The sequence below is a fragment of the Triticum dicoccoides genome, chromosome 7A (assembly GCF_002162155.2).
Source record: "Triticum dicoccoides isolate Atlit2015 ecotype Zavitan chromosome 7A, WEW_v2.0, whole genome shotgun sequence".
Classification (NCBI taxonomy): domain Eukaryota; kingdom Viridiplantae; phylum Streptophyta; class Magnoliopsida; order Poales; family Poaceae; genus Triticum; species Triticum dicoccoides.
Genome location: NC_041392.1, coordinates 575,716,603 through 575,723,919, shown reverse-complemented (window position 1 = coordinate 575,723,919; position 7,317 = coordinate 575,716,603).

Below are 7,317 nucleotides of genomic sequence, written 5' to 3'. Positions count from 1 at the left end.
TAAGGCTTCAACTTCTGGGACACAAACCGAGACTTTGGCAAAGTCAACTTAAATTCCTTCCAAGTGGTTACTCCTTGCCATCCATTGATGGTTTGGTACATTCTCCACCAAGTAGCAGCACCTCTTTCAAAGCACTGAAGAGCATGCTGGGTCATATCATGTCCAACTATAGGGTTATTCTCCATGTGATCCTCCATGTTCTGAATCCATCGGTCCGTCTCTAATTGACTCATCGGTCCAGAAAATACAAGCTCATCTCCATTCATCCTCTATTGGGTCCAAGGGTTTTGGGGTGAGATAAGAGGGATAGAGAGGAATACACACAACACAAACAAATTTTTTGAAAAGATAGATTTTTGTTGTGGCTGTCGAAAAACATCAAACAAATGACAGCTCACAATCGCATCTAACGTAGGTATATAATAGGGGTTTGGTCTTCTAAGGTCAATAAATCTTCAATGTCGCCAAACTCTTCCAGCCTTGTTCATGCCTCCAATGGCTTCTTCCGATCATTCTTGTCTTTCTCAAGTTCTTTTGCCAGATCAATCTCTGTTGACGTGAAATCTCTCGTGACATCCTTTAATATTCCGGAGTTGCATTTCAAACTTCTGGTTTCAACATCCTTCACATGAACCATGGTCCTACTGTCCTTCAGTTCCTGACAAATCTCCGGTATCTCGAGGTTGTAGCTCCTCCAGCTTGGCTACTTTTAGCTTTTGGGTTCCTAAGTTCCTCATGAAATACTTCCTTGTCTAATACAACTTCCTGGAGCTCCATTTTAAACTTCTTGATGTACTACTTCAGATCCTGGTGATACACCGACTAGGTCTAAAACTTCATCTTATGATAGGTGCTCCATCAGCCTTCTTCCATCAAATCCATTCTGATGAAATGCATCCTTAACTTAGCACGGTGACAATAGCATCAGCGGCGATGACATCACGGATAACCGTGTATCTGCCCTTGTCATTGCCATGAGCTATCTTCCATAATTGATATCTCCTGCCTTAGGGTTTTCCTGGACAAATCCTTGAGTTCTTAACTCTACATGCTTCGGTATTTCTCCAACACACCTTGATCTCGGGTATTGACAGCTTCCATAATCTGTCAAGTTCCATAAGGTTAGCCTTCCTAGGTCATACAAATCTGGGAATTCTTCAGAGCCTTCAAATTCTACTTGTCTTCGATCGATCTTCAACCGTTGTAGTTTCCATTATTCAGATGCACGGAAAATACTCTTCATTTCAAAGTGGTCTTAGTTGTCCGATATCTTGTACTTCTTGGAGTGGTCTCATCAGTCGAATCTTCGTGTGGTCAAAAATGGAAAAGGGTATGGTCTCACTAAAGGGAATATTTGAATAAGCTCAGAAGAGAAAAGAGGTAAAATATCTTTTTGAAAGGGAAAGTTGTAGAGAAAAAATCTTTGCTATGGGCTTGCCAGTTCCTAGGGTCACGTTCTACAGTCAACATGTGCTCTGATACCATCTTGTAGCGACCTGACCCGAATGGATCAAGTCTCTGTGAGTGTCATCCCTGGATCGGTATGCTGACACACACAGTACTCGAAGGATTTATAACAGAGGTAAATCACATGTATAAAGTAACGTATATACTATTACCTCAATCCATATAGTGGAAGCAACAAGGTTGTCGATTCCCATCAACACCAACGGCAAAGTTGAGTGTAGAAATCGTAACCCTAACGTATAACTTACTCGTCGTAAGATAATCCTGCAACATGAGACGTTGCAGCCCGAAACGGGTCAGTACATTGAATGTACTGGCAAATTCACACCATAGAGAAGGATGAATAAAGACTATCACTACATGCATATTTGGCTGGTGGAAAAGCTCTATGGTTATAAGGTTTTTGCGAAAAGCCAATTTTTCCCTACTGCAAAGGAATAAATTTATTTAACTATCATGGTGGTTGTTGAACATTGAGAATGGTTCACAGCATTCTCAATCCCAATTAAAAGTACTCATTAACATCCCAACAATATTAATTAGAGTAACATGATGAGATTCACATGATATCCAAGTACTAGATACTCAAGATGTCCATAACCGGGGACACGGCTAATCATGATTAGTTTATACACTCTGCAGAGGTTTGCGCACTTTTCCCCACAAGACTCGATCGCCTCCATTGGACTTCTCGCACTGCATGATGTTTGAGAAACGGATGACCGAGACATGGTCTTTCAGAAGCGCTAGCACCTTACATGTGGGTAGGCCGGTACACCTACTTTCCCCTACATCTGCTAGTCTACCCATAAGAGTTCGCACGACTTAATCAACTATGCCAGAGCCCATAATGGCTTGTGGCTGCACACGGAAGTTTCTAGTATGAATAATCTCATGATCCCTTTGAGCCTGGGTGGCGGTCCAAAAGAAAAACAGGCAAGTCTTGGAAACCCCATGTGCCTCAATCCACCCAGATGTGAGTTTAAGTTGCCACCTTAGATAAACCATTAATTTAACAATCTCACATCTGTCATGGATATCACTCACCCAATCCACGTCTACTAGCATAGCATGGCATAATAAGCAAACATAGAAGTAACTCCCAAAGGTTTTAAAATAAACAGGTAATAGGTACTACCTCATCTACTTCCCATCCCACAATTTAATTAGATCCTAATCATGCAATGTGTGAGGATTGATCTAATGCAATAAAACTGGGTTGTAGAAAAGGTATGATCAAAGTGTGAACTTGCCTGCAATGTTGATGAAGATGATTCGCACTCAAAACTCTTGATAGTTCTACTCGTCACACTCCGGTCAATCTATCGTAAGCAAACAATAGTAACCACACATAAGCAATCACTCAAAAGATCAGAAACAACGAAGAAGACGATTTGGAAACATCAAAACCAAGCAAATAGCTCTTGCAACATAAAACTATTTCTAACAGTACCAAAACTATGTGAATTTTGCCTTATCAAAAGGTTTAGGTCAAGAGCTTCGATTTGCAAAAAGAATCAACTGAAATGGAGCTACGAAACTCAAGTTATGATCAAACGAAGTTTGAACTCAACTCTGGTCTAATTCAAATTTTAAACTTTTCAAAACATGTTTGAGTTGGATTACTGGATAGAGGGGATCATAACGAAGAAGTGGGCGTTGGTTTCATCTAATTCCGACTAACGAGCAAAAAGTTATGGTCGTTTGAAAACCAGGGGCTAATCTGTAAATAAATATATTCACAGACAGGTCCCTAACGAAATTTAAACAGAAAAGGAAAAAAACTAAATAGTGAATGTTCGCTACGAAAACCTAATGAACGAAAACGTTCGCTGAAACTACCTAAACAGAAAACGTTCATTAAATAGATCAAAAAAAACTAAACCATTTTTTAAACAAAACCGTGAAAACCAGCGGACCGGGGCAACGTTTTTTTTTTTAAAAACCGGCGGTAGATCGGGTTAGGGTTTACCCGAACTCCGGTGAGGACGGGCAGACGACGGCGGCGGCTCCGGCGAACTCGGGGACGGTGGCCCCGAGGTCGGCGGCGAGGGGCGGAGACGGCGGCGAGGGGCGGAGGTGGTGGTGGTGGCGGAGTGCGGCGGAGCAGCGGCTTCGATGGTGGAGTTCATCGGCGGCAGCGGCGGCTTCGCGATGCGGGCGGCGGCGCGAGAGGAGATATAGAGGGGCGGCGGGGCCGGCGCATTTATAGGAGGCGGGGCCTCGGGTGCATGGAGGAGGGGGCAGGAGGAGCCCGGCCTCGGCACGGACGCCAAGGTCGGCGGCGGCATCGTGGCGGCTCGGGACTGCGTCCCGAGCTCGGGGACGAGCGGTGGGGAGCTGGGCCGCGGCTGGCGAGATGCTGGGCCGGCCCAGTCGGCGAGGGGAAACCCTTTTTTTTAAATAATTTTTTTTCAGAGAATAAAAATTATAAAAACAAAATAAATAAAAATATTATATAGGCATATAATATATCATAATTTTCAGAAAAAGAATATCTACAACATGGACATTTTTATAAATTCAAATAAAATCCACACAAATTTAGATAAATCAAAGAGTGCTACTGGTCTATTAAAATCCAACAAAAATCATTTTTAAAATACCAAAATGATTTCAAATTAATTTTTCTCCAATTTTCTAATGTAGGGAATCATGTTACCCTAATTTCCATATAGTTTATTTTTTGGAGAAAAATAATTGGAGTAAAACTTAAATAACTCCAAATTGAAAATAAATTCAAAAGAACTTTGAATTTAATTCTTTGAAACTCCCAACTCATATTTCATATAATTTGAAGAAGTCACTTTATCTTCTCTCGTGAAAATCATTGAGTTGCATAAAGTTTCAGAATTGAAAATATTTTCAAATGGAATTCAAATATTTTCAACAACCTGTCGGTGTACTAGAATAGGGGTACCCTAGTACCCCGAACTTGTGCACGGGCAGTTGCAGCACCCCGCGGCAAGGCTTGCCGGGCGAACGCCAAGATCCTCCGTGGTTCCCTTGGAGCCATTCAAGAACAAAGTATTTAAGCTCAGGAGACAAGGCCCCGGCAAGAGGAGCTTGCCGGGAAGGCCAACCAAGGCACTCCAAGGAACTTGCCGCGACGCGCCACGCGCTCCGGCAAGGCAACAAGGCCCCGGCAAGAGGAGCTTGCCGGGAAGGCCAACCAAGGCACTCCAAGGAACTTGCCGCGACGCGCCACGCGCTTCGGCAAGGCAACAAGGCCCCGGCAAGAGGAGCTTGCCGGGAAGACCAACCAAGGTACCTTGAGGCCCGGTGAGCGACAAGCTTCCAGACCCGACAAGATAACAGCAGCGGCAAGGCGCTTGCCGCGGCAGGCGGCCACTCTGTGCCCATGCTCCAGCGCATCCACCAACGTGTCGCTCTGGGGGCCTCTCCAGGCGCGTGTGGCGGGAGGCTGTGCAGCCAGCGGCGCGCATGGCATGCGAAGCTGACAAGATCGCCATCGTGGCGAACGGTGGCGCCCCTAACGGTCCTTTTCTGCACTGTTTGGGCGACTCAGACGGGCATTTAATGCCCTTGTCCCCTGCCGTCAGGGTTAGGTAGGGTGCACTGTACAAGTAACTGTACCAACCACCTCACTTTTTACATTTGTACCCTTCTCTGCGTTGCCACCTGTCGGTGACCCCTTTAGCGTATAAAAGGAGGCCCATGCGCAACGTAGAAGAGGTTCGACTGGTTCGGAACCCAGAAAAACACTACGCTCTCTCTCTGGAGCAAGAACACAAGATAATCAAACAAGCAGCAGTAGGAGTGTTATCTCTCCGGAGAGCTCCGAAGCTGGGTAAACTGCTCGTGTGCTTCGCCTCGATCTGCTCTTCGTGTGATCTCCGCCCCCCGCCGAACCGAAAGGGGCTCGGTCCGCCGGCCCCATAGGTGTTCGTGGATCAGTCTCCCTGACATCTTTGGCGCACCAGGTAGGGGGCGTCGAGATTGTGTGAACCTGATCTGGTGTTCACACGAGCTAGATCTTCATTCCCTTCATCAACATGCCACCGAAGAAGAAGACTTCGGCGGCAGCCGCTCCGTCCACGTCACTTCCTCCACCGTTGGAGCAAACGGGTGGTGGAATGGACGCCGGCGGAAGAATGGACGTCCACGAGGAAGCTTATGATGCTGCCAGGTCCAAGGACAAGGCTGCACAAACCTCGGCGATTGTACGTGTTCCGCGCCACTCTCAGGAGGCGCAAGACCAACAGCGTCATGGCACTTGCAGTGCCATACGCATGATAGGCCAAGACCAAGCTGGTGGATCTCGGGGCGCTCAAGACCAGCATGCACGCCAGCGTGCTGGCACGAGCGGGGCACGGTCTCCTGGACGGGATACTGCTCCTTCTAACATAGTTAGAAGTCCGAGCATGTCCCGCTCCTCGCGCCGTCCGCCACTGCCACCCACCACTCCAGCAGAAGCTTTGGCGTGAGCTCAACTGCTCCTAGATTACCCTCCGACGTCGGACAAGATCGACGAATGGAGGGCCACCATTCAGAGTCTCATCGGCTACGCCAACGGCGACACTCCATGGCGGCCGAGCGCGTCGCCGCCGCGGCAGGGTTGCCGGGCGCGAGCCGGTGGCGACGAAACGGGTGGAGGTGCAGCTACCATGCAATCACCACCCCGAAGGCCAAGATCGCCGACTCGCCGGATCCACCTCGACAGCGACTCCACCGCATCGTTGGATCCACGAGCTCGTCGCGATCAGCGCCAAGTTCTTCATGATCGACAACAAGAAGACGCTCGAACTCGCATCAAGCGCCGAAGAGAAGCGCGACGTCAATCCGACAAGCGCGTTGGGCGTTCTGTTGACATGCATGCGCCAGGGGAACCAGGCGATCTGCCGTACGCGGTAGGTTGCTCTGCGTTCACTCATGAGCTGCGGCAAGTCTAGTGGCCCAGCACGAAGAACTTCAAGCCAGACGTACCGGAGAAGTATGACGGCAAGACGCATCCGTCGGAGTTCCTCAGCATCTACACCATTGCGGTGCAGGCTGCCGGGGGACGGGATGACAAGATCCTTGCCAACTACTTTCCGCTGGTGCTCAAGCCCAACGTCAGATCCTAGCTCATGCACTTGCCGGACAACTCCATATCCTCTTGGGCTGATCTGTGCCATCAGTTTGTCGGCGCCTTCACAGGCGGACACAAGCCTCATGGCCAGGAGAGTGATCTTCATCTGCTCGCCCAGAAGGAAGGAGAGCCCATGCGCAAGTACATTCAGAGATTCAGCAGTGTGCAGCACAACATCCCAGACATCCACCCTGCCGCGGTGATCAGCGCGTTCCATCAGAACGTGCGAAACCACAGGATGCGGGAGGAAATGGCGATGTGCAAGATCAGGGACGTCAGTGAGTTATATGCACTGGCCGACAAGTGTGCACGTGCTGAGGAAGGGAGGAGACTCCCCGGAGAGAATGTAGGAGCGGGAGGATATGACAATGAAGATGCTGCCCCGGCAAGGAAAAATCGGCGGCGGAACAAGAGGAAGAGGAAAGGCAAAGAGGTGCTAGTTGTTGAGCAGTCCGGAAATGGTGGTGGCGCCAAGAAAGCCAAAGCTGGTGACTCCGGCAAGGAGGTTGCCGCGGAGGTGGCGGTCGCCGACAAGCAGGACGGCACCAACAAGCAGTATTGCAAGATCCACCGCACCAAGCGCCATGATCTCCAGAGCTGCAAGAAAGTCGAGCAGCTTGTTGAGCAACAGAAAGCTGAATACGAGCGGCGCAACAAGGAGAAGGCCCGGGAAGGTGCTGGGGGATCTGGCAAGAAACGTCCCGGCCGAGGAGGACGCCGCGGCAAGGCCAAGCAGCGGCAAGGAGACAGACCTCCTC